Source organism: Chelonia mydas, chromosome 2 (assembly GCF_015237465.2).
Source record: "Chelonia mydas isolate rCheMyd1 chromosome 2, rCheMyd1.pri.v2, whole genome shotgun sequence".
Taxonomy (NCBI): domain Eukaryota; kingdom Metazoa; phylum Chordata; order Testudines; family Cheloniidae; genus Chelonia; species Chelonia mydas.
In genome coordinates this window covers 253,478,097-253,503,982 of record NC_057850.1, presented here as the reverse complement: position 1 = coordinate 253,503,982, position 25,886 = coordinate 253,478,097, and the positions used below count along the sequence as shown (strand labels likewise).

General features: G+C 54.1%; 1 protein-coding gene across 3 annotated transcripts in view; it reads right to left on the bottom strand.

Annotated features, from left to right (window-relative positions):
* The window catches only part of ZBTB47 (zinc finger and BTB domain containing 47), a 96,787-nt gene that overhangs the window by 57,724 nt on the left and 13,177 nt on the right, over positions 1-25,886 (bottom strand). The window contains exon 2 of one of the 3 annotated variants that reach the window (XM_037891217.2): positions 21,701-21,862. The exons of the other annotated variants lie outside the window; for them this stretch is intronic. The gene's annotated coding sequence lies outside the window, so the exon portion shown is untranslated. The remainder of the gene's footprint in view (positions 1-21,700; positions 21,863-25,886) is intronic. 3 annotated transcript variants of the gene reach the window in all.

Below are 25,886 nucleotides of genomic sequence, written 5' to 3'. Positions count from 1 at the left end.
TGGCCAAGGTCAGCACTTGACACTCAGGGTTGCGGAGTTCCCGGCTCCCAGCCCTGGCTCACCCTGTTCTCTCCCTGTGATAACGAAATCAAAGGAAAACGCCCCCTTATGGATTTTCCTTCTTCTTAAGGAACTGTATGTTTTGAGGCAGAGGGAGACCAGCATCAGGGCTGGGATTGCAAGTCAGGAGCCCAGTTGACTGAATATCTTTGCTGGGATTTCCCAGCATCCCAAGCTTTCCTACAGATGAAGGCTTTCTTTGCCTTGCTCCGAGCAAGAATTACGTTTGCACCGGAGTCAAACAGTGAATTCACAAGCGAACCGGTGCAAGGGAAACTGGAAAGCAGAATGTGGAGGGGCACAATGGGGGTGAGTTTGCTTCACGTGGGAGCAGATCCTGGGGTAGAAATCCCACACTGGGTGCCTGTGCCCCTACAAAACAGCCAGCTGTCTCATTAAGGAGTGAGAGATCGGCTTCCGTCAGCAATCGGTCTCTCTTCAGCTAGGATTCCTCTGCAGCGCCCCAGAGCAATCTTGTTCAAGGGCATCCCCCTCGACCGTGCGCCCTATTGTCACACCTGTTGCTGCTTCACTTCAGATCTCGCTCAGGTAAATGTTTACCAACAACACTCAGAGCAGCCGAGCGCTTAAAGGGAAAGGAAGAAAAGTTGGATGGGGAAAAAAAAATACAAGGGGGATTTACGCCTGAGCCCTTCCAATATTGTTTGATGGGATCCTGAGGGCAGGGCAGGGCTCTGTGTCTACAGCGAAATCCAGGGCCTGGGCAGCCACAGCGGGAGCCCTGAAACCTGAAGGAAGTCGTGTAGCACAACAGAGCAGCGGGTGGTTTTCCCTGAGCTCAATTAGCTGTGCAGGGTTAATCACCAGGACATGGTGTGAGCTAGATCCCACCTCCCGGAGACTCTGCCTGTGCCTGCCCCATGTTTAATACAAAAGCATCCCCGGGCTAACGGGGAGCATGGGGATTAGAAAAGGGGGCCGCAGCAGGATGGCATCCAAGGGAAGGAAGCCCCAGCTGAGGGGCTGCCTCTTTGCTCCCTGCATCGAGTGCTTCTCCACGCCCCCAGTTCAAGTCTCAGGGCTGCCCAAGGAAGGCCAAGGCCAGGGTCACCTGAGGAGGCCAGAACAAAATCAGCTCCGCTCACACAACGAGCTCTGTGGGGTTGGGAATTTCAGTTGGTGGCTTAGAACCAGGCTCCTCACCCTGAGGGGGTCATCGCCGAGAGCCTGGATTCCTTCAGGACGAGCACAGGGCCAGCCCACCACCCCAGCCGAGTCAACACTGCTCAGCCAGGCACACCACCTGCCTCTGGACTCTGTGCCCAGAGGGTCCAACCGAGATCAAGGCCCCATTGTGCTAGGTGCTGTACAGATATACAGCAAGAGGCAGCCCCCCACCCTGAGCACAGATGATCATAATAGCTCTTAGGTAGCACTTTTCATCAGTAGATCTCAAAGAACTTTACAAAAGGAGGTCAGCATCATCGTCAGATGGAGAAACTGAGGCACAGAGCCATGAAGCAACTTGTTCAAGACCACCCGGCAGCCCAGTGGCAGAGCTGCAGTTAGAACCCAGCTCTCCCACCTTCCAAGCCAATGCCTACCCATGCTGCCACTTTCTCAACTCCCAGCAGCCCCTGGCTGTTCTGCCACCCAAACCCAAATCCCCCTAACGACTAAGGGGCAAAGTTAGTGAACATTAAACCCAGTCATCCAAATGGTTGGAAGAAACTGAATGAACTCAGTCCAAGCCAGGCATTGAGAGGGGCACTGGGCCTCTGTTACGCTCTGAACCTCAGGGGAACACCCAGCACCCCCATGTTCATCCTTGTAAAATGACCGTGTGGTATCCAATGCAAAGTTTGTCATGTCGGGAGTCTTTGGAAGGCTCATGATGCACTGAGCACTGTTGTTACAGTAATGTTATAGGTTATAATTTCATGTATATAGTTATGAGGCTGAAAATGTGTCTTCATGGCTTAAAATAAGTCCAGGCAAAAACTCTCCAAGAGCAGAGAGGCAGTTCACACCTCATCAGGGCATGTATGGGACAAACCCAGCCCGGTCTCACAGGAACAAAGGATGCTGGCCTAGGCAGCAACAAAAGGATCTGTTGGACTCTCGAGTGAGTCACCCCCCTTCCTTTGATCAGTTTGGGACTGCAATGAGGTAATGCTCACCTGACTCTTTGGCGATCGGGGGAGGTCCCAGACGACTGGAAAAAGGCTAATGTAGTGCCCATCTTTAAAAAAGGGAAGGAGGAGGATCCGGGGAACTAGACACCAGTCAGCCTTACCTCAGGCCCTGGAAAAATCATGGAGCAGGTCCTCAAGGAATCAATTCTGAAGCACTTAGAGGAGAGGAAAGTGATCAGGCACAGTCAGCATGGATTCACCAAGGGCAAGTCATGCCTGACTAATCTAATTGCCTTCTATGACGAGATAACTGGCTCTGTGGATGAGGGGAAAGCGGTGGACGTGTTGTTCCTCGACTTTAGCAAAGCTTTTGACACGGTCTCCCACAGTATTCTTGCCAGCAAGTTAAAGAAATATGGGCTGGATGAATGGACTATAAGGTGGATAGAAAGCTGGCTAGATCGTTGGGCTCAACAGGTAGTGATCAATGGCTCCATGTCTAGTTGGCAGCCAGTATCAAGTGGAGTGCCCCAAGGGTCAGTCCTGGGCCCAGTTTTGTTCAATATCTTCATTAATGATCTGGAGGATGGTGTGGACTGCATCCTCAGCAAGTTTGCAGATGACACTAAACTGGGAGGAGAGGTAGATACGCTGGAGGGTAGGGATAGGATACAGAGGGACCTAGACAAATTAGAAGATTGGGCCAAAAGAAAACTGATGAGGTTCAACAAGGACAAGTGCAGAGTCCTGCACTTAGGACGGAAGAATCCCATGCACCGCTACAGACTAGGGACCGAATGGCTCGGCAGCAGTTCTGCAGAAAAGGACCTAGGGGTTACAGTGGACGAGAAGCTGGATATGAGTCAACAGTGTGCCCTTGTTGCCAAGAAGGCCAATGGCATTTGGGGCTGTATAAGTATGGGCATTTCCAACAGATCGAGGGACGTGATCTTTCCCCTCTATTCGACATTGGTGAGGCCTCATCTGGAGTAATGTGTCCAGTTTTGGGACCCACACTACAAGAAGGATGTGGAAAAATTGGAAAGCATCCAGCGGAGGGCAACAAAAATGATTAGGGGACTGGAATACACGACTTATGAGGAGAGGCTGAGAGAACTGGGATTGTTTAGTCTGCAGAAGAGAAGAATGAGGGGGGATTTGATAGCTGCTTTCAACTACCTGAAAGAGGGTTCCAAAGAGGATGGATCTAGACTGTTCTCAGTGGTAGCAGATGACAGAACAAGGAGTAATGGTCTCAAGTTGCAGTAGGGGAGGTTTAGATTGGATATTAGGAAAAACTTTTCCACTAGGAGGGTGGTGAAGCACTGGAATGGGTTACCTAGGGAGGTGGTGGAATTGCCTTCCTTTGAGGTTTTTAAGGTCAGGCTTGACAAAGCCCTGGCTGGGATGATTTAGTTGGGGATCGGTCCTGCTTTGAGAAGGGGTTGGACTAGATGACCTCGTGAGGTCCCTTCCAACCCTGATATTCTATGATTCTATGACTTTGAAGCCGGTGGGCTGGGGGTGGGGGGCGGAGGCAAAGCCAAGAGGGAAAAAAGGACATGATAAAAGGGAGACATTTGCCATGCTCTCTCTCTCTCTTCCACCTACACCTCTCATCTCTCTTCCACCTACAGACACCACACCAAGCGACTGAAGTGCTGATCAAAGGGGAGAGCCTGGCTGAAGAGCAACCAGCCAGCCTGTGGTGAGAAGCATCTAAGTTTGTAAGGACACTGAAAGTGTTAAGATCAGCTTAGAATGCATTTTGCTTTTATTTCCTTTGACCAAATCTGACTTGCTATGTTTTGACTTATAATCACTTAAAATCTGTCTTTATAGTTAATAAATCTGTTTGTTTATTCTACCTGAAGCAGTTGCGTTTGGTTTGAAGAGTGTCAGAGACTCCCCTGGGATAAGAAGCCTGGTGCATATCAATTTCTTTGTTAAATTGATAAACTCATATAAGCTTGCAGCGTCCAGGGGGCCTAACTGGACACTGCAAGACGGAGGTTCCCAGGGTTGGGTCTGGGATGGGAGATATTGACTAGTGTCATTCAGTTGCACAAAACGATCCAAGGAGCAGCTTACATGCCAGAGGCTGTGCGTGACCAGCCCAGGTGTGGGGGTTCTCACAGCAGAGCAGGGGAAGGCTGGCTCCCAGAGTCAAGGATTGGAGTGACCAAGCAGATCACCGGTCCAGATAACACCAGAGGGGAACATCACAGCCTCATAAGCTGATGGACAGTGATGGACAGAGGGGTTAAAACCAATGGCTGAGCAGCAAGAGCTGCACCAGGTACTGAGTACACAGGGAAACAACAATCCTAAAGGGAGACCACAGCAGGACTCCTGGCAAAGATGATGGTGCCTGATGAGACCGGCTCACTGCACCATGTGACTAAGCGGGGCCAGCAAACCCTGGCAAAAATCTGGGGGGGCATGTGACCCCATGTACCCCCCACCCACCCACCCAGCATCGCCTCTGACTGCTGGGTTCCACGCTACCACAGAACTGCTGTGTGATCGCCAGCAAGTCACTCCCCCTCGCTGGGCCTCAGTTTCCCCCATTCGTCAAGCAGGGATAACGATTCCGGCCCTTCTCCTCCATTAGCGGGGCGAGGAGCATTGATGAACCGTGGGAAAGCGCTTCCGGATGCTGAGGTGGGAGGTGCTGGCCACAGAGCACTGGGAGTAAAATTCTGCAAAGCCTCTCAGTGATTCTGAGGCCTTTCTTCCACCCCTCAGAGCCCTGAGTAACAGCAGCAATGGGGTGATGGCTGCTGAAAGTCGGCTCTAGCCGAGCCCCTGGTGGCATTCAAGGTCACTTCCACCCCGGCCTCCCTCCAGCTCTGCTCCCAGGGGAACGCTATTGTCATGACTGAACAGACACCCAGCGTGAAGAGCAGTGGAAAGTCTGCTAATTACTGTGGTCTCTACTGCTAGGATGTGAACTGTTCCCACCCACCCCCGCGTGCAGGTGGCTCACAGTTAGTCACTCTCCATCCTTCCCCAGTCTAGCTGCCGCGGCTGCTGCTGGCTTATTCTGCCCTTTGCTTTTCAGGGAAGAGCTGGAGCTCACATTAGGGAAGTCCACACAGACAAGAGACCAAAATGTGCAGCCGTTTTAAAGGCTGCCCGAGTTGCTCTAGTCTCAGTCTCACAAATGCAGCAACAGTGTCTTCAGACTTGACCAGCTCATGCTGTCCCAGGAACAGTGCACGGGGCACAAGCCGCGTTCCGAGGCGAAGGGTCGTCTTGGGGTTATGTCACAGCAACGGGACTCGGGAGTGCTGGGTTTGATTTCTAGCTCTGCTACACACTCCGCGGCAGACCATGGGCACATCACTTATCCTCCGTACCTCAGCTCCCCTTTCTCCTTACCCGCCATCTAGTCTATTTAGCCTCGCACAATGGGACCCTGATTTCAGCTGGAGTCTCTGGTGTCTAGTGTCTAAGGACTCAGCGACAACATGCCTCACGGGTCATATGCATCATCTGCGAGACCATCAGCGGGGATGCCGAGGGTGATTGAGCCACCGGTGAGACCGCTGGGATGCAGGGAGAGGGGCCTCTGACTGCGAAGGATCAGAAGAGGCCACTATAGCTTGTGACATGCGACAGACTCCCACAAGCCCCCTCCCTCAGAGACAAGGGCTAGAGACCAGCCCAGTGTAATTTCTGATAGCTCAACACACTACGTGCAAATCTGGATTCTTTGTGGACAGGAGCAAGCCCTAATTTTATATTGTTCTACCTATGTCCTGCCCAGGCCCCTTCATCACCGTAAGATCCAAATACCTGCCAAGTATGCATGGACTTATCCTCACAACACCCCCGGAGACAAGGATATGAGACATGTGAGACAACACCCCAGGAGACATTTCACAGCTGGGGAAACTGAGGCACAGAGCGACACCGTGAACTCAGTCCAGGGTCTTAACCACAAGACTATACTTTTTCAATCCTGACAACCGGGTGATGGGTACATTAGAGACACTCAGCCAGGGCTTTCAGTGAGACACCACCTCAAAGAAGGCTGGTGCAATGTAGAGGGCTGCACACATTCATCATGGAAGGGTTTAGGCAGCAAGAGAGTGGAGCGTTATTTCCCTGTCGGGCCTGCATCCCATCAACCAGCAGCAGTAGCGGTGAAAGCTCTAGTGTAGACAAGGCTCTGGCGGCTCCAGCCCCATGTTAGTGAAGCCTGCGGAAGAGCCTGCCCTCCGTTACCCATGGTTGATGGACGGGGCTGCACTCAGCTCAGCCCAGCAGAGCTGGCAGGGGGAGGGGGATGACTGGTTGGTTTGATTAAACATGGGAGCTGAACACCCCAGGCTCTGGAGTCCCGGAGAGACACTAAGCATGGAGCCCAGGGGCCTCTGACACAGTCATTTTCCAGAGCATAGAGCACTTGAAAACCAAACTGGACAAAACACTGGACAATCCACCACAGGGGAAACTCCTGCCCTGTCCCATCACCTGCTGGGGTGCAGAGCCTGGGGAATACGCCACAGAGGGGTCAATTCTGCTAGCCCTCAGTATAGACTGCAGGTAACAATCCTCCCCATGATAGGCCTTTTCCACCCCTAATTTCTATTCAGATTCACCGATCAAATAAGTCAAAGTGCTGGAGGCCTAAGTCTTAAATGACTAGACGAAGCTGTTCTCTAGACATGAGAGGTGATCAAAACTCCTCAGAGCAGCGACTACCAACCCCCCCGGTTGACTATGCCATGGATTCAAGGCAAGGAACCCAGCTTCCACCCCTCACATCCCCACAGAGTATGCAGAACCAGCAAAACATTCAATGTGAAATGTTCTTCAACCACCTCATAGGAAGCCGAAGGGAATTTCTTATGCCATAGAGAGCTGCTATGGAGCGCGCGCATGCCTGTCTGTGCCCTGGAATCGGATCCTAGCTGGGCTGAACATGAAAATCAAAATCAGGAAGTTTTAGGAGTGGATTGATGGGTCCACAAGTAAATCATCTAGATGGCGACTGGGAAAGGCATTAACGCAGCTAGCACTGGAGTTTGATTGAATACCAACGGGCTGCTCGTTAAAAGGGGACAGCTCAGCGCTTCTGCAGTCACGCCAAGGTCAGCCACTTTTGGCGGTCGTAAAAGAGGCAGCGGACACGCAGTGGAGCACGTTACTGACTAGCTACGGCTGGCTATGGGTTTTGCTGGGAGCGTCTCTGAACAGGTATCAGGGCTTCAAGCTACGGGCTTGATGTTCAGCGGCACTCAGCCCACGCAGCCAGTGGGAGCTAAGGGCCCTCAGCCCGTTTGGGACCCTATATCTCGTGTGGGCCGGCCCGTGCACACAGGGAGCCAGGGTCCCCCTGCAGAGGCTGTGACAGAAGGGAAGGGACAGAATCGATGGGAACGGGAGGACACGGGACGGGGGAGACAAACCAATGGAGGCCTTCCAGAAAAACTGGATTTAAAAAGGGGATATGCAGAAGGCAGCTCAGCCGTAACCTTCCGAGCTGCCTTATGCCCCATTCCCCTCAGCCCCATTAATGGGGTCTGCTCGCGTCTGAGAGCAGGAAACCGATTAGCCCGCTGAGCCACGTAACACACTGCTCCTTCGCCCCTAACTTGCACCCACCTTGGACCCTATCCTGCAGGGTGCTGAGCACCTGCAGAGTCCCAAGGAAATCAAGGGGAGTGGAGGGCACTCGGCACCTAGTGCAGGACTTTCCACACTCACAGGTCTTGCCCGCAGACACTGCTGCCGGCAGACAGGCACGGTCCAGGCTTAGACCTGGGGGTCCCAGGGCAGGCTGGCTGTGGGAAGTTATGGGGAACAGCATAGGTGGATCTGGGATAGCGGGAGAGGAGCAATGGCTCAGAGTGAGAGATTGTGCTGGGAATGCGCAACCCTTCATGTGCTTCCCCACCCCACTTCTGTGCCTACAAGGTTCTGCGTCTGGGGAGGAGGCCATCAGCTGCTTCACACGGGGTGCGACGAAGCCAGCGTGAGCTACGGGCAGTACGAGCTTTTGGGGCCGGATTCCATGGAAGATCCAAGCAGAGCTGCTGGCCCTCTGGAGAGCGTGGAAGACCCTGGAGCTATTTCACTCCCCGGGGGCCTCTCGCTCCACTCCCAGGCGAGCAGGGAGAAGGAACCCTTTGGGAGGCTCTGCAGTGACCCCCCGGCGGCCAAGCCAAGTGGCCCAGAAGGGAGGTTTCAGCCAGCCTGCCTTTGGCCATGAAAGGCTAAAGGGGATAAGAGGCAGGAGAAGGGAAGGCTATTGAGGGCCTGCCGACCGTGAATAGCACAACGACAAGAAACAATTCTCAACCTCTTGTCCTTGCTTTACAGAGAGCTGGGTTTACCCCGGCTGGCCAGGGCGGGGCTGGACACTACTTCCCAGAATTCAATATTTATAGAGCCCTGGGCTCAGCTGAAGACACGTCTTTCCAGTAAGCGGATTGGAAACAGACACCTGCTCTCACGCCAAGAGAAACCTCCTCCTCCCCCCGACCCCCAGGCAAAAGCCGAGTCCAGCAGGTTTGCTGTTTACTCGACCCGGGCCAGCTATCGTGCGGCAGGAACTTTTCCAGCCAGGTCCCAGGTGTGAAAATAAACAGCCTTTGGAGAGCAGGGCTGGCTCTGGAGTGGGAGAGAGGTCCAAGTGGCCTGTTCAGCCAGCCCGCCTCAGCCAAGCCTGGCAGCCAATCCGAGCCATTCTCCCTCTTGTGCACCACAAAGTTCATCTGGCCGAGGGGACAGGGTGACTTGGCCGGGGCAGGACGGTCTGACGGGGCGCGGGTGCCTCTCCTGTGACACTCTGGGCCCTCCTAAGAGAGCCTGCCAGCTGGAGATCTCCAAGCACTCAGCAAGCATCAATGAATCACCATTCCCCTGCGGTGGGGGAGGGAGGTATTGCGGATGGGGAAACTGAGGTACAGGGAGGGCAGGTGACGTGCCTGGATGACACTATGGCCGGCCCTACGCTAGTGCTTCCAGTTCTGCTCACTCCAGTGACAGAGGAAGCTACGAAGGGAGGGAGAGAGCTGGGGCCAGTGGGGTCAGACTTCATCCTAGGCTCTCAGGGCGGGGGAAACACCTCATCTTGGCCTCTCAGCAGCCCCATTCCCTGGGGCCAGTCCACTCAAGGAACCCCCGGGGCTCCAGAGGGAGCAGGGTCTAGCATTCCCCAGCCAGTCGAGGAGCCTGCCGGCCTCTTAGCGGGGGACATGGCATGGAAAGGGGAGGGTGTGGCTCTTGGCTACCCCCTGGTTTGGCAAACACAGCTCTGCTGGGGCAGAACTGTCAAGCTACTTTAGGTCGTAAAGTGGGACTGGAGTGAGCGGGGGCTGTGCCTTCCAGGATCTCCTCCAGCCCAGAGCCGGCCCTAGGGCAGGGAATGGGCTAGGAGCCGGAGCCCCGCTATGGCCGGAGAAGTTGAACCGCACCAGCCCTCGCCCTCCGTAGAGCAGAGCGGTACGACTGCCTGACCGTCTCCTGTGACAGCAGCACCGTCCTCCGGCAAGCTGGTCCCTTCCTCCTCCCCCACCTAAGCTGGGCTAGGGTTGAGTGGTCTGGCCACTTCCCCCCACGTACAGCTTGAGGAAGAAAGGGGAGAACTCCCTCCTCAGTGTAGCACAGATCCTGCATGACAGTAGCTGTCTGTCTGTCTGTCCATCCATCCCCTGGAAGGGGCCAGCAATGGCTATCCCAGACCTTACCCACAGGAGAGCACAAAGGAGGAGTCAGCAAAGCACAGGATCGCTCTCCAGGTCTAGCGATGCGCCCGCACGCTCGGGGATCACGGCGCCAGGCGGTGTGTGAGAACTGAGAGTGGAGTGTTTCTTCCAGGACATTCCAGGTCGGGAACATGGTCCTGCAGCTGGAGGTGACGCTTGGAAGATCCCTTTGTGGGTGGGGCTGGTTGGGCAAAGGAGGTTAGCTGCTTCGGGATCCTGAGCCCAACTCAGGGAATTATACTTTGCTTCCCAAAATCCCTCACTGCAGTTTCAGGTGCTTCTCAGTCCTCTCAAACTGCGCAGCATTGCCATGGGCTTCTAAGCCGCTGCCATGCCCTGCATCAAAACTGGCTGCATTGTGTCACTGCTGTGAAAGTTACGGGAACAATCCTGCAACCTCTGCTCACCCAGGTGGTCTCAGCCTTCCAGCACAGAGCCACAGCAGTCAATGCGAGCAAGTAAGCACACTTGACACAAGCCAGGCTGCTTGGCATGGCAGAGCACTTTGGGACGAGGCACAATTCGCGGCCTGCTTGTACTTTTGCAATGCCCGATGCACAGATCTCATTTGCACGCTGAGCGGGTGCATAGGCGTGCACACTTGAAAATCTGAGCCTGCATTAATCAGTGCCAGGTATCAGCACCCCTATTTGTGCAAACTACTCGGCGAACACCCCTCTCTCCCCATATCAGTTCTATGGGAACAGGTAAAGTGATTTGATCAGTGCCATTTGAGTACTCTAGATCAGTGGTTCTCACCCAGGGGGTATGCAGAGGTCTTCCAGGGGATACATCAACTCATCTAGATATTCACCTAGTATTAGAACAGGCTACATAAAAAGCACTAGCAAAGTCAGTGCAAACTAAAATTTCAGACAGACAATGGCTTGTTTATGCTGCTCTATATACTACACACCAGGGCTGAAAGTAAGTTAGAGGACTTACCGGTACACCGGAGTCCTGAGCAGGAGGCGTGGCCTCAACCGGAAGAGGCAGGCCCTTAAATCCCCAGGCCCTTTAAATCTTGATTTAAAGGGCCAGGGCTCCAGCTGCGGTAGTGGCGGCCGGGAGCCTGGAGCCCTTTAAATCACCCCCGAGCTACCAGCTGCAGAGGCAGCTGGGAACCCCGGGGCTCGGGGGCCATTTAAAGGGCCCAGGGCTCCAGCTGCCGCTACCGCAGTGGAGCCCCAGGCGCTTTAAATCACTGAGGAGCCCTGGGGGCTCCCGGCTGCCACTGCTACCCCGGGGCTCTGGGCTCTGGCAGAGCTTTAAAGGGCCTGGGGCTCCACTGTGGTAGCGGCTGCTGGAGCCCCGAGCCCTTTAAATCCCCGCCTGAGCCCTGGGGTAGTGGCGGCCGGGCTCCATCGGGGATATAAAGGGCCCCGGGGCTCCAGCCGCCGCTACCGCCCCAGCCCTTTAAATCCACTCCGGAGCCCCGCCACCGCTACCCCAGGGCTTGGGCAGCAGGGCTCAGGTGGAGATTTAAAGGGCCCTGGGGTAGCGGCGGCGGGAATTTAAAGGGCCGGGGCAGTAGCGGGGGCAGGGCTCTGGGGGGGATTTAAAGGGTGGTAGGAGTGGCTGGAGCTCCGGGGCCCTTTAAATCCCCGCCGGAGCCCCACCACCGCTACCCCAGGGCTTTAAATTGCCTTTTGGGAAAGCCGGTCCCGGTACGGCGCACCGGCTGTTGCCGGTACACCGTACCAGGGCGTACCCTCACTTTCACCTCTGCTATACACTGAAATGTAAGTACAATATCGATATTCCAATTGGTTTATTTTATAATTACATGAGAAAAATGAGAAAGTCAGCAACTGTTCAGTAACAGCATGGCTGTGACACACTTGTATTGCTGTGTCTGATTTCATAAGCAAGTAGTTTTTAAGTGAGGTGCAACTTGGGAGTACGCAAGACAAATCCAGACTCCTGAGAGGGGTACCGTAATCTGGCAAGGTGGCGAGCCACTGCTCAAGGTATGCTTGAGGAAGGGGTTCAGATCCCTGTGGCTAGGGACTTCCAAGGCTGAAGGTGCCACTGGGAACCACACACAGGGGTCAAGAAAGACTGAAGCGCCTTTGGGGCTTGCCCAGCTTCCAGAGGTGGGACTGCGGAAGGCTGGAAGCCCTGATCTTCCCCACCACACTAGCTAGGAGGAACCTGGCCTCCACTGAGCTCTCTTCACCGAGAGATCAGCCGCAGGGCAGGCACAAACGGATGGCAGAGATCACCTTGCCTGGGGACTCTGTGGCTCTCACCCGCCAGTCATGGAGAGGGGAAGAGGAGGAGACAGGCTGCTGGGGTCTGGCCATGACAAGTCTGTTCTCCAACTTCAAAAGGATTTTGGCTGATTGACCCTACCACCCCCAAAACCTCAACACGTCCATCTAGCTCCTAGAAGAGGGTCACTCGTCACTGGTCGCTTACAGCAGGTCCCCCTGCTTCCTTCCCTGTGCCAGATCCCATCTTTCTGCCCTTGGCCTCAGCCCGTCGAGTTCTGTCTCCCGCAAAACCTGGACAGGTCCCTGTTCTTCTCCCCACACAGCTTGGGGGGGGGGGGGGGGGCGGCGGGGGTGCTAGTCAAAGCACAGCCGCCGTCCTCCCCTGCCATCGAGGGTGAGCAGGTGCGTGGCAGGGAGAGTGGGAAGGGTGCAGAAGGGGGAGTTGGGTGGCCAAGCTCTCTTTGAAACAACCTGGCAGGGCTTGGAGCAGCTCTGGAGCAGGAAAGAGACGGAGGGGAACTGGGTTGGAATTCGAACGCCCCAAGCAAGCCGTTTTCGTGCAGCATCAACCAGCTCCCACAGCTGTGTGAAGGAGGACAGGACAGTGGCGCGGCAGGGCCAGTCCTCCACTGCTGTTCGCCCGGCACAGTCGCTTACCCCCGTGCAAGGTGGGGGTGTAAAGTGCCACCCCGCCAGCATGTGCACAAGGGCACCGGCGACACGAGGGGAACGGGAGGAGAACGCTGTGCTCCGGCGGGCTCGGCTCCACCGGCTCTTCAGGTTGGACCCTCCAGGAGAAGCCCCCTCCCCTCTTTTGACAGGGTCACGGGGCAGGCCCTGAGAAGCGAAGCCTTTCTAGGACACATGCTCCCCCTCCTCCCCTCCTGCGCAGTGAGTCAGAGAGCTCCTGCCAAGCACTCCGAGCCATGCAGCCCCAGGACACACAAGATCTGCCAGCCCAGCAGAGGCTGACAGCCCTGCTGCAATCTAGCTTGGCATCTCAACAAAGCAAGGAGGCCTGTTCGGGGGGCTGGGAGAGGGGGAGCCAGAGCTGCTGATCCAAATGGGGAAAGGTTCACGCACAGCTGGAGTTGCGGTGGGGCTAATTTATCTAAGCCAGCTTGTCCGTCCCTAGAACTGCATGCACAGCAGGGGGTGAAGGTTTTAGAGGCAGGAACTTTACCCCTTCACTCCAGCTGGGAGCGCCCGCAGCAACACTGAGATCTCGCAGCAGCGTGATCTGCACAGGGTTAACTAGGGTCGGTTACATTTTTTTTTTTAAGCCCCGTTTCCTTGCCAGCTCTTCTGTGTATCTTTCTCCTTTTGTTCTGCATGGACAGCCCAGGGCACCCGAGCCACAGTAACGCTTTGTTGTGGTAGGAGCCAGAGAAACAATCCAGGCTGGCAGGGACAGCTTTGAGCTCCGACTTCTCTGCTCAAGCCAAGCCAGAGCTCAGAGACCCGATTAAGTTCCCCTCCCCAAATCTAACTGCCCCAGCCATTCCTCTTGGGAGCCAGAGCGAAGACCCGTCAGTACTGGGGCCCACTCCTGCACCCAAGTCTGCAGAATGCAGGACGGCACCTCTACATAGTTATTTGTATTTCCACAGTGCCTGGGATCCCCAGTCCTGGCCAGGGGACCATTACACTAGGTGCCGAACAGACACAGAACAAAAGGATGTTCCCTGTCCCAAAGAGCTTACAACAGTCGATTCAATGCTTGTCATTCTGGGTGGTTTCATATTGTAAATAGGTGCTGGCAGATTTGCTTCTTTATATTAAACTCCTTTTTAGCACCCCAGGTACATATGGAAAACATAAGAATGGCCATACTGGGTCAGACCAAAGGTCCATCTAGCCCAGTATCCTGTCTTCCGACAGTGGCCAATGCCAGGTGCCCCAGAGGAAATGAACAGAACAGGTCATCATCAAATGAACCATCCCCTGTCACCTATTCCCAGATTCTGGCAAACAGAGGCTCGGGACATCAACCCCACCCATCCTGGCCAATAGCCATTGATGGACCTGTCCTCCATGAACTTATCTAGTTCTCTTTTGAACCCTGTTATAGTCTTGGCCTTCACAACATCCTCTGGAAAGACGTTCCACAGGTTGACTGTGCATTGTGTGAAAAAATACTTCCTTTTGTTTGTCTTAAACCTGCTGCCTATTAATTTCATCAGGTGATCCCTAGTTCTTGTGTTATGAGAAGGAGTAAATAACACTTCCTTATTTACTTTCTCCACACCAGTCATGATTTTATAGACCTCTATCATATCCTCCCTTAGTCATCTCTTTTCCAAGCTGAAAAGTCCCAGTCTTATTAATCTCTCCTCATATGGCTGCTGTTCCATACCCCTAATCATTTTTGTTGCCTTTTTCTGAACCTTTTCCAGTATATCTTTTTTAAGATGGGGCGACCACATCTGCACGCCGTATTCAAGATGTGGGCGTGCCATGGATTTACATAGAGGCGATATGATATTTTCTGTCTTATTATCTAGCCCTTTCCTAATGAGTCACAACATTCTGTTCGCTTCTTTGACTGCCGCTGCACATTGAGTGGCTGTTTTCGGAGAACTATCCACAGTGACTCCAAGATCTCTTTCCTGAGTGGTAACAGCTACTTTAGACCCCATCATTTTATATGTATAGTTGGGAAAGCAGGTGCTTTCAGCACTGAAATCTGACAATAAAGACTCCTGTCCCAATATTTATCCACCACCATCGTAACAGCCACTCCCCACCCAAACATACCTTCCTCCCTATATCCAGAAATTCCCAGCCTTCCAAACCTCCGTTCTGGGCTGAACGAATATGCCCGGTTTGGGTTACTGTACAGGAGGCTGCATCTAAGGAGCAGAGGCCAAAGACTCAATGAGCCACCGAGTCTGATCCAGCTTAGCCACAGACGTGGTCCCTCCAGATCAGTGCTGAAACACAATGGCATCCAGGAGACACCGCAGTTGTCCATCCGGACTCGTTTTGTGGAGAGATTTCCGTCTCCAGCTCTGTCAGTTTGCCACCTCTCCCCATGGCAGCGCGGTGTGGTACGAAAGGTGTTATTCACACTCGTTTGGGGTGACCTGCATAACTCATTCATACATGCAGCAATCCCAGCCTCATGAGAAATCCGTCCTGCCACACCCACTACACTAATTACCACACACGTTTCTTTCCTGTGGACAATGACGAGGCCCGTGCAGGCTCCCAAGTGCGGATGGCCAATGTGCTGGTGAACCCAGGTTCTGGATACTGCCAGGTGAACAGGACGGGTGTTATTATAATGGTGTGCCAGGCACACAAGTAGCTGGGGGAAGTGCGGGGTGGAGGCGGCAGTGGCTGGTGTGGGTGCAGGGATGCGGGGGGGGAACACCTCAACCCACGGAGTGGGTTTGTTTAAATTCTGCTTTCAAAGGGACTGTGGACCAGTGGGTCACAAGTAGGAATGGACTGGCACATACAAGCCCATCTCTGCTCATGGGATCCCTGGCCTCAAAGTTCCCGGATGCAGGAGAGCATCTAAACCACGCCACAAACTTGTTTCCCTCTCCCTTCCTCCTCCCATAGGAAAGTTCTAGAACAGAGGCCGCTGTCAACCAAGCCACAGTTATCCGTCTGTGTATGTTATTCAGAACAAACCCAGGCAGGGCAGTACAATACTGAGGGGCTGCAGTAACAAGGGGATAGACCAGTCTGGGTTCTGCAGACTGAATGAGACTCCCTCAAACTCTCTGGAGATGGGGACGGGTCACCAGTCCAGCAATCTGGGCCTCAGTTTCCCCATCTGTAAATGGGGCTAATACTTCCTGTCTCCTAACCTTCATCTATCTTGAGTTGTCAGCTCCTTGGGGCAAGGACCATCTTTTAGTCCTCCATTTGTACAGCGCCGAGCACAATGGGGTCCCAGCCAATGTCTAGACTCCTAGGTGCTACAGTAATAAAAAACAAGGGCCTGTCACTTGCTCTGCATGTGTGCAGCACCCGGCACAACGGAGGCCTTTAGGTGCTGCTGGAACAACATTCGCTCTCTCCACAGAATCGTTTGGGAGATCCTGTTTTGTTGCAAGGCCAGGGTCCACGTAAAGCTGCACAAAACGTCCCTCCAGCGGCCAACACCACGGGATTTCTGAAGGCTTGGGACTCATGGGGATAAGCCCTCTCATCTCACAAGCCCCTAAGTTATTTCTCAGGCTGCAAATGCAGGGTGGGGCCAAGCACAGTTCATACCCAGGGGGACACATCTGGGGTAGGAGACTTTTCCAGTTTGATCCAGTAACACTCCCCTTGCTAATGAGGTGGCTGTGGGTGGGCAGCACTTGACAATGTTACTGGGAGCTGAAAGCCCTGGGAAGGGAGCAAGACAGGACTAAGAGCCACGTTTTCCCCCCAGGCTTTTTAGGCTTTAAGCGGAGGTGGTGTTTCCCTCCCTCTGCCCGCGGAAGCTGCACGGCTCCCCAACCCTGCCCATAACTGATCCTGCAGGTCCCCCTCTTGGAGAGGCCAGCGGTAAGGAGAGACTGAGACTGGCGGGGGGGAGAGACTGAGCTCAGAGGTGGCCTCCACGCAGCCAGAGCAGAAAGGTGAGAGGCCAGAGTCATGTTGGGGGGGCCGGCCCCCGGCGAGCAGTGGAGGAAAGAGCTGCACCGGCTGGGGGTCGGCACACAGAGCACGAGCTCTGGCAAATCTTGTAATTTCGCTATAGGAACGTGGAGGGGCATAGGACCCTCCCTCTGCTCCAGGCCTGCGCAAGCTGGAAGAGGGGGCTGCACCCCAGGTACTGCAGTGCTCTGCAGCCCCTCTCCTGCCGCCCCTCTGGACCCCCTGCTGGAATCGGGGCTGTGACCCCCATTTACCCCCCCAGACACGTGAGTTTGTAAGCAATGAATTCACGGAACCATGCACATGCTGGCTACACACCCACCCCATCCTAGCAGGGCAGAGCCAGTGTGGTGCCCAGCTAGAGCCCTGTCGTGGCAGGGAGGCACATACAGGAGAGGGAGGATGGGTCAGTGTCCAGAGCCCCCCCCCGGGGACTTTCCTCCAGGGGGCTGTGATTACGCCACTCTAGGGAGGGCTAGGAGTACGATCAATGCAAAGAGCAGGGCCGTGAGAAGCGGTCGGGGCGGAGTTCTAGCTCCGGCCAAAACTGCAGCTCCTGCAGCGCAGATCCCAAAATAAGCCCTACAAGGAGCAGTGACATGTATCTGACCGGCAGGATCTGCCCAGGACTGAGCCAGCAGGAAGAGTTTCCAAACCCCCAAGAAAGGGAAATCCAGGCCCCAGGGAGTCCAACATCAGCCCTAAGCTACAGGTGCCTGCAATGTATTTTGTAAAGGTCGCCAAAGTGACATTAACCTTAAGCCACAGCAGCCGAGAAACACCCCGTCTCGTCAGCGACGGAGATGCTCCCCGCACAAGAAACTGCTTCTCATGTCCAGGGCTACACATTTCTGCCCATCCTCCAGGAACTCTGACTGAGGGCCTGAGCCGGAGCCCACCGAGCCCTATGGAAAGGCTCCCACGGACCTGACTGGGCTCTGGATCGGGCCTGTAGCTGGCTCTAGCTAGGACTCCTCGCTTGTCACAGAGAGTGTACAAGAAATAAGTATTTGTTCAGTTCTGGAACAGGCAACCCAAATCCCCTTTGGCATCCCAAGGGAATTCTCCATGCCTGAGAACGGGCAGCTTAGCCATTCCACACACACACACAAATTGCTGGTACGTATCGCATGGGATTGAGCCCCTCACACTCTTTAATGCATTTATCCTCACCACACCCCTATAAGGCAGGGCAGTGTTACTGTCCCTATTGTGCAGATGGGGAACTAAGGCACAGAGAGGCTAAGTGACTTGCCCAAGGTCACACAGGAAGCCTGTGGCAGAGCAGGGACTTGCACCCAGTCTCCCCAGTGCAAGGTGAGCACCCTAGCCAGTGAGCTACCCTTCCTCTGCAGACAGGAGGGGTTCACAGTTCTACTTGAGGGCACTGAAACGGGCTCAAAAGTCAGTACCAAATCGCTGCCTCTCGTCCCGTGTGCACCAGAGCGGCTTTCCATCCCCTTGCGGCGGGGTTCAGAACCCATCGGCAGGCGTGGATGCCAACTGCCCCTGGTCTCCGTATCCTTGGGGGGAAGCCAGGGAATGCTCCTGTGTCCAGTGCAGTAAGCTTGGCTGTGGGCAGAGATTCCCCGTTTTGGGAGCAGTCGCAACCACGGGTCCGACCCAGATGCCACTTGAATCTGCGGCAGCGCTCCCATTAGCTTCGGCTCCTGTACACAACCCTTGGACAGCGAAGGGCCGCTGAAGTCGCCACCCAGATTTCAGGGGGTGGCACACAGAGGTCAGACCTCAACAGCCAACGCTTTTGTCCCCAGAATGTAAGGAGCCAAATGGAGGGGGCAAGGAAGGGCCCTGAACTCAGTCGGTTATGGGAGTGCTAAATATGGCTGCTATTAAGAAGCTGCATTTGCTTCCAGTCTATCGGAGGAAGCCGGCTGGCTTCCGTGGGCTCTGGATCTGGCCGCTGGAGCGCAGTTGGGTGCGGAAGGAAGCTAAGTGATGCAGGGTGAACACACGAGCGACTCTCCGTCTACACAGGAGCTGCCCCACTGCTACCATACGCGGGACATTTTAAGGGAGGAGGCCAGTACAGACAGAGCCCTAAAGGTGCGGCGATCCCTCCTGTTTAACCCACTTATTCAGGGGTGCTCAGTCTGGGGCGGGGGGGATCATGATCACCCTGCTCTCCCCTACTGCTGGCTGGGAGAGGGTTGAGAACCACAGGCTTTCTGGTAATCAGTGCTCCCTTTCCCCAAGTAACCCCCTCCGCTCTGTTGCATTAGAGGCCCAGATCCTGCCCCCACAAAGGGCAGCGAACGTTTTGCCTTCCATGGCAAAAAGGCCAGTCCCTAATGGACCAAGAAAAACCAGGTTTAGCAGCAGAGGGAGATCAAGGGGGGAAACGAGGACAAAACCCAACAGGCACTTCCCCCACCTGGGCCGTGGGCCAGGTGTCTGAGCGAGAGGCCGGCTCACCAGCCATCCCTGACAGAAGGCGGGCCAAGGCCAGCGGGGAAGAGGCAGCAGGAGGCCAGCCCCTCCCTCCCGGCCCGGGGCCGTGCTGGAAAGCGATGGGCCAGGAAGGGACGTGGGGCCAGGCCTCCCACAGCTCTCTCGCAGCCTGAGCAAAGTCAGGAAAGTCTCCGAAAGTCACAACCAGTTTAACCACCACCCCGTTCCTCACCCCCATCACGTTACAGAGGCAGAGGCAGAGTTTCTGGGTCTGCTGGCAGCAGTCAGAGCACATGCAGCCCTGGAGGAGCTGGCCAAAGGGCCTGCTCTGGGGAACCCCCGCGGGGTTTTTACAGAGCCTGTGCGCCCCAGCAGAGGAGAATCCTTCCCAGGCTCCAGCTGGGTACCTTGTAACGAGGGCCCAGATAGCAGCACGCTGAGGCGACGTCCATGCCCGATGCTCACCGCCATCCCCAGCCCATCACCCTATCAACGACCCCCGTGCTGATCATCTGTTAGTGAGCAAACGCTGGACGGTGCCCAACTGAGAGCCCTGGAGACGTGTTGTCCCGCTAGGGACATTACCTAAAGCTGCGCTCTCCTCTCTCCAAGAAAGCGAAGATCACACAGAGCCTGCCTGCTTTCATTAGCCACACGAACCGCAGGCCAACTTCAAGCAAAAGGCTTCTTACCCTGGAGCCAACGGACGGGGTTTTGCAGCAAAACAACACTTGTGTCCACAGATCCACATGGTTTCAGCTCAAGAATCAGATGGGAACTCTGAGAGCCAGACCGAATTTTACTGCGAGATCTGTGAATTCACAGTCAAGGGAAGAGGATGTGGGGCTAGAGGCTGCAAACCCTTGTGGAGCGAAACCCAAGCCCCATTCTTGCAAACCCCTTTTCTGTTCAGGGTCTTATTATTTGTAGTAGGGTAGCACCTAGGAATCCCCATGAAGGATAACTTAGCTTGTGCTTGGCGCTGTACAGACATGTAATAAAGATGCCAGTCCCCACCCCAGAACGTTCACCATGGAGGGGCCAGACTAGGGTGACCAGATAGCATATGTGAAAAATTGGGACGGGGGCAGGGGGGTAAATAGGCGCCTACATGAGAAAAGCCCTGAATATCGGGACTGTCCCTATAAAAATCAGGACATCTGGTCACCCTCGGTCAGACAGCACATGACAGGGGGGACAAGAAGGCAAAGGGGGCAGGGACAGGCAAGCGGGTGAGCTAATGAAACAAACAAAGTAAGTCCCAGCTCACCACTTGCCTGACCAGTAGCCAAACAGATGCAATCGTAGGCACCAGAGCCGAGGAAGATTTTAAGGAAGGATTTAAAAGGAGGAGAAGGCCGTGGCTTTTACAGATTTATGGTTCTCCTACTGCGCCCATCACTGAGGAATTGAATGGATTCCTGGAAGCCGCCTAAGTAGCATCTGTCACGTCCTGCAATCAACAAAGTCCTCAGTCAATGAGGTCCACGTGACTCTGCCTTTAACCTGGCGCCCGGACGAATTCCAACACGTTCATTTCGCTACAGGAAGATTGCAACAGCTGTATTGAGCACCCAGCTCTTCCAGCAGGTCAGCGCAGCGTTACCGAGCCCAGACGCATCTGAGAGCGAGGCAAGGGGCAGCATGCGACATCCTCCCTCACCAAGGCCAAACCAAAGAAGTCACATTAAAAAGGGCACTAACAGCGCACACAGAGATAAGCATCGTCTAATCTACAGAGCCGCTGGCAGACAAAGGAAGATCCTGGGCCCTCTGCCCAGAGTTGGAGAGGTGTCCATTTATTGCAGTGACTTAAAAGCTGCATCCAAGTTACACTTAGCGCTTGTGGAGAACAGGGGAGCAGCACTCGCTGGCTGGGCTGTAATCAAAACCATGCTGGGCTGCTCAGCGGCTGGCGATCCTCCCTCCCCCTTTCTCCTAGCTGCATTTCTTGGCTTCGCTATTTCTATTCAAGCATTTTCCCTCCTTACGCCACAGGGGACAAACCTTCTCATGGCCATCCTAGAGCTTCCCAAACCGTGGCAGTCTCCCTGCAGGGTCCATTAGGCACCAAAGTAGCCTCTGCGACAGCAGAACAAGACAGCGGACAGGGAAGCATCAAAAGGATCAAAACGTAAGAACGGCCATCCTGGGTCAGGCCGACGGTCCGTCTAGCCCAGGATCCTGTCTTCCGACAGCGGCCAGTGCCAGGTGCCCCAGAGGGAATGAACAGAACAGGGCAGTTATCAAGTGATCCATCCAGGAGTGACAGAAGCTCCCTAAAAGTGGGAGGTCCCACCAGTGCCGAACTACCGTCCCTTCCCCGCAGAGTCTCCGCCATTGAACGGCCCACTCCCCTCAAGGCCCCACCCCCGTGCCACCCCTTCCCGAGGCCTCACCCGCTCCTCTCCACCCTCCCCCCCCCCAGCTGTGTTCCCTTAGCCCCCTGTTCCGGTGCCCCTGGATCCATTCCCTGTCATCCAGTCCCTGCTTCTGGCAGTCAAATATTTAGGGACACCCAGAGCACGGGGGTCGCATCCCTGACCATGTTGGCTAATAGCCACTGATGGACCGTTCTCCGCCATGAATTTACCTAGTTCTTTTTTGAACCCAGTTACACGTTTGGTCTTCACAAGATCCTCTGGCACCGGGTGTCACAGGTTGACAGCGCGTGGTGTGAAGAAACACAGAAGCCTTTTGTTTGTTTTCAGCCTGCTGCCTATGAATGTCAAGGGATGACCCTGGTGCTTGTGTTCTGTGAAGGAGTAAATAACACTTCCTTATTCACTTTCTCCACACCAGCCATCATTGTATAGACCTCTGTCATATCCCCCCCTTAATCGTCTGTCCCAGTCCTTTTACCCTCTCCTAGGCAGGCTCCACAGAGCAAATCTCTCCTGTGCTGTACCAGCAGCCCATTGAAACGAATGGCTCCCTCACGTCAGTGGAGCTGGGGCTGCAGTTCAGGGTGACAGGGAAAATCCCCGTGGCCAGCGGCCCCAGAAGCCCCCAGCCCAGACAGGCCAAGTGAGCATCATTACCCTGCAGACAAGCTGCTCAGACTTGCGTGTACAAGTGCGGGGCTACGTGTGTACAGCAAAGGCAATGCGTGCAGGGAGCACATCGGATTTAATCCCAGTCCCCTCACAGTCAGGGGGAGTTGGGCCACTGGTCTCAGCGGGAACAGGAGCAGACTCTGACCACGCAGTCAATGGAGCCAGAAATTGAACCAGGACACCAGCGTTCCCTCATCACCGACAACTTGATGAAGAGACCCCGGTGCAGGTCTCAGCCCAGCCAGCCGGGCAAAGCAGGCTGGACCATGAGATGTACTGCAGCATGGCTGTCATGGGGCCACCCGCGGGGGCTGTAGCTTGAGGGAGCAACCCTGCAGACCCCAAGATCCTGACTACACAAGGAGGGCTTCATCTATGTGGCTTTCACCAGTATTGCTGTGCCAGCAAAACCCTCTAGTGTGGGCACGGTTACACCAATATAGCTTATGGACTGGCCTAAGCTATCCTGATATAACTGTGTCTATACTGGAGGGTTTTGACAGCACAGCTGTGTCAGTAAAAAGCCTCACGCACCCCTAACTAAACACTTCTTAAATGTAGACTTGTCCTTGGTAAATCAAACCCTCCCTGCTGTCAGTGGGCCAGGAACGAGGTGAGCAGCACTGCCCCCTGCTGGGGAGGATGAGGGCTGTGTGTATGCACACACATGTCTACACGGTGCTGAGTCTCAGAGCCCAGGTCAATGGGCGGGGTTAATAACAGCAGTGTAGACATTCGGGCTCGGGCTGGAGCCTGGGCTCTGAAAACCAAGGAGCGGGGAGACTGGGTGCCCAGGCTCCAGCTTAGATGTCCCCTGCAGCCCCAGCCCGAGTCAGCTGCCCCAGGCTCAAAGACCTGGCACCACATTGCAGTGTAGATGTACCCTGTGAGTGTGTGTGAAGCACTGGCCCCTCCTGAGGGAAACCAGAACCCTGTGCACACACACACACGCACCTAAACAGGAGGGAACAGTTCATAAGCTCACTACCTGTCAGCAGGGAAATGGCTCTTTTCCCCCAAGGCTGGGATGTGAGAGAGAAAGGGGATTAAAACAAAATGTCCTCTCCAGCAGCCAAGGGGGGAGTCTCGCCATGAAGCCCTGATTCAGCAATGCACTTAAGCGAACGCATAAGGGTGAGGTTTTCCAAGAGCACCCAAGTGATTTGGGCACACAAGCCCTATTGAAAGTCAATGTGACTTGTGCATCTAACTCACTTAGGCACTTCTGTAAACTCAACCAAGTTCTTTGCCTTCATTATTAGACATTAGCATCAAACTTTCTAATTCATTTTTATCAAGAGGAACTTCTTTCCAGGGCTGGCTAGAAAAGACCCATGAAAACAAAAAAATCAGCTAAAAGAAAATGGGAAAAGATATACGTTTTTGGGGGAAAATTTTAATGATTCCTTTTTTCTGGCCAGCCGCCGTCAACAAGCAGGAAAGGAGATTTGTTGAAAATATGTGCTGAATATCACTGGTATTTCTAAGCATACATTCAAACACGTAGGCTCTGGCCACACTGCAAGGGAAGGGGTGATTGTAGTACAGGTAGACATACCTGTGCTGGCTTTAATCTAACGAGCAGGGTAACAAATGTAGCCTAGAGGCGGATTTAGAATTCAGCATGGGCTAGCAATCTGGGAACATACTCTGGTTGCTAGCCCATGCTGCCATGTCTACACTATAATTGTTCCATGTGCTAGCTAAATCAAAACCTACCTGTGCTCCAGTGAGATGGTCACTGGCAGCGTAAACATAGCTTGGCGGGCCCACTAAGGGTATCAAGCTGGACGAATGCTGCACACCGGTGTTTGCTGCATACGTTAGCCAATGAATTCTGAGGACATGCTTAGACTAGGTTTGCTGAAAGCTCCCTAGGGCGGGAAGGGACCTCCTGGCTCACTGAATCAGGTCCCCTGCTGCAAGAACATCCATACTGGGTCAGACCAATGGTCCGCCTATCCCAGAATCCGGTCATCCGACAGTGGCCAATGCCAGGTGCTTCAGATGGACTGAACAGCACAGGCAATCATAGAGGGATCCATGCCCTGCTGTCCACTCCAAGCTTCTGGCAGTCAGAGGCTAGGGACACCCGAAGCATGGGGTTGCAACCGTCTCGACTAATAGCCATTGATGAACCTATCCCCCCCATGTACTTATCTAATTCTTTCTTCAACCCCATTATAGTTTTGGCCTCACAACATCCCCTGGCAATGAGTTCCACAAGTTGACAGGCAGTTCTGTCATATCATCCTGTTCATACAACTGATCCAGCTCCATCTTAAAACCAGCGAGGTTTCTTATCCCCACTGCTCCTACAGGGAAGCCGTTCACGGAACCTCACTCCTCTGATGGTTAGAAACCTCCTTCTGACTGCCAGACTCAGCGTACTCATAATCAGTTTATCCCCATTTGTTCTTGTGCCAGCACTGTCCTTTAGCTTACATATCTCTTCTCCCTCCCTGGTGCTCCCCTGCCCTGCCCGGTGATATTTAGAGAGCACAATCCTATCCCCTCTGGGCCTTCATTTTACAATTCTCCCTGCTGGGAAGGAGGACAGTGCTGCCCCGGGGTACTCAATTAAGGGCTCCATTCTTCACATCAGCCACTGGCTAGTCAGGGTATGAAATCGGAAAAAAGAAATGCCAGCCCCTCTAGTTACCAGCCTAAGGCGTTACAGTGGCTTAAGTTGGAATTTATGCCAGGGATGGGAGGTAAAGGAGAAAACTAGAGGCCATGGTAAGACTCTGTGCTCACTGTCTTCTTACAGATCTGCTGACCGCCAGTGGACCGGACAAAGGCGCCAATTCTGACAGCACAGTAGCCCGGCCGTCTAGGAATGGGATCTCAAGCGAAGCAGGGTTGAGCCTGTTCGGTACAGGAATGAGATACGAAGCAGGAAGAGGCGTCAGTGAGGCACGGTAAGAAGGAAATCCCATCCTGCTGTGTAATGATCCAGGTCAATTTGTATTATGATATTGTCTATATAAGCCCCGAGCAAGACCAGGACTCCACAGTGCCAGGAGAGGTACAGAGATGTAACAAGACAGTCCTTACCCACAAAGGACTTACAAGCTAAACAGACAGGACAGGCAAAGAGAAGGTCTTAACTTGCCCAATGTCACAGCAGAACAATGGCATTGCTGGAACTAGACTATGGATCTTCTGACTCATAGCCAGATGCCCTATCCACTAGACCATGCTGCTATTCACAGGGCTGCGGGGGCAAGGGAGAGGGAATTCATTCCTAACCCCCACTAGCAATGAGGCTTAACTACTCCTCTAGCTAAGGAGTTATACTGGGCTTGTCACTCTGGTATCCAAGAACCTTAACAAGACAAAGACGTTTCTTTAACACACACAGCTCTCCCTTCCCTTCACTCCCAGCGTACAGAGACGCAATTGTTGGTTGGTTTTAAATTGCTGTTTATCATCATTACAACTAAGAATGGTCTGTATTATTCAGTCCTTTTAAAACAAATATGTTTAAACCACAGATTTAAAAAAAAAAAAAACGAAGTAGATAAGTTCATGGAGGATAGGTCCATCGATGGCTATTAGCCAGGATGGGCAGGGATGATGTCCCGAGCCTCTGTTTGCCAGAAGCTAGGAATGAGCTTGATGAGGACCTCTTCTGTTCATTCCCTCTGGGGCACCTGACACTGGCCACTGTCGGAAGACAGGATCCTGGGCTAGATGGACCTTTGGTCTGACCCAGTATGG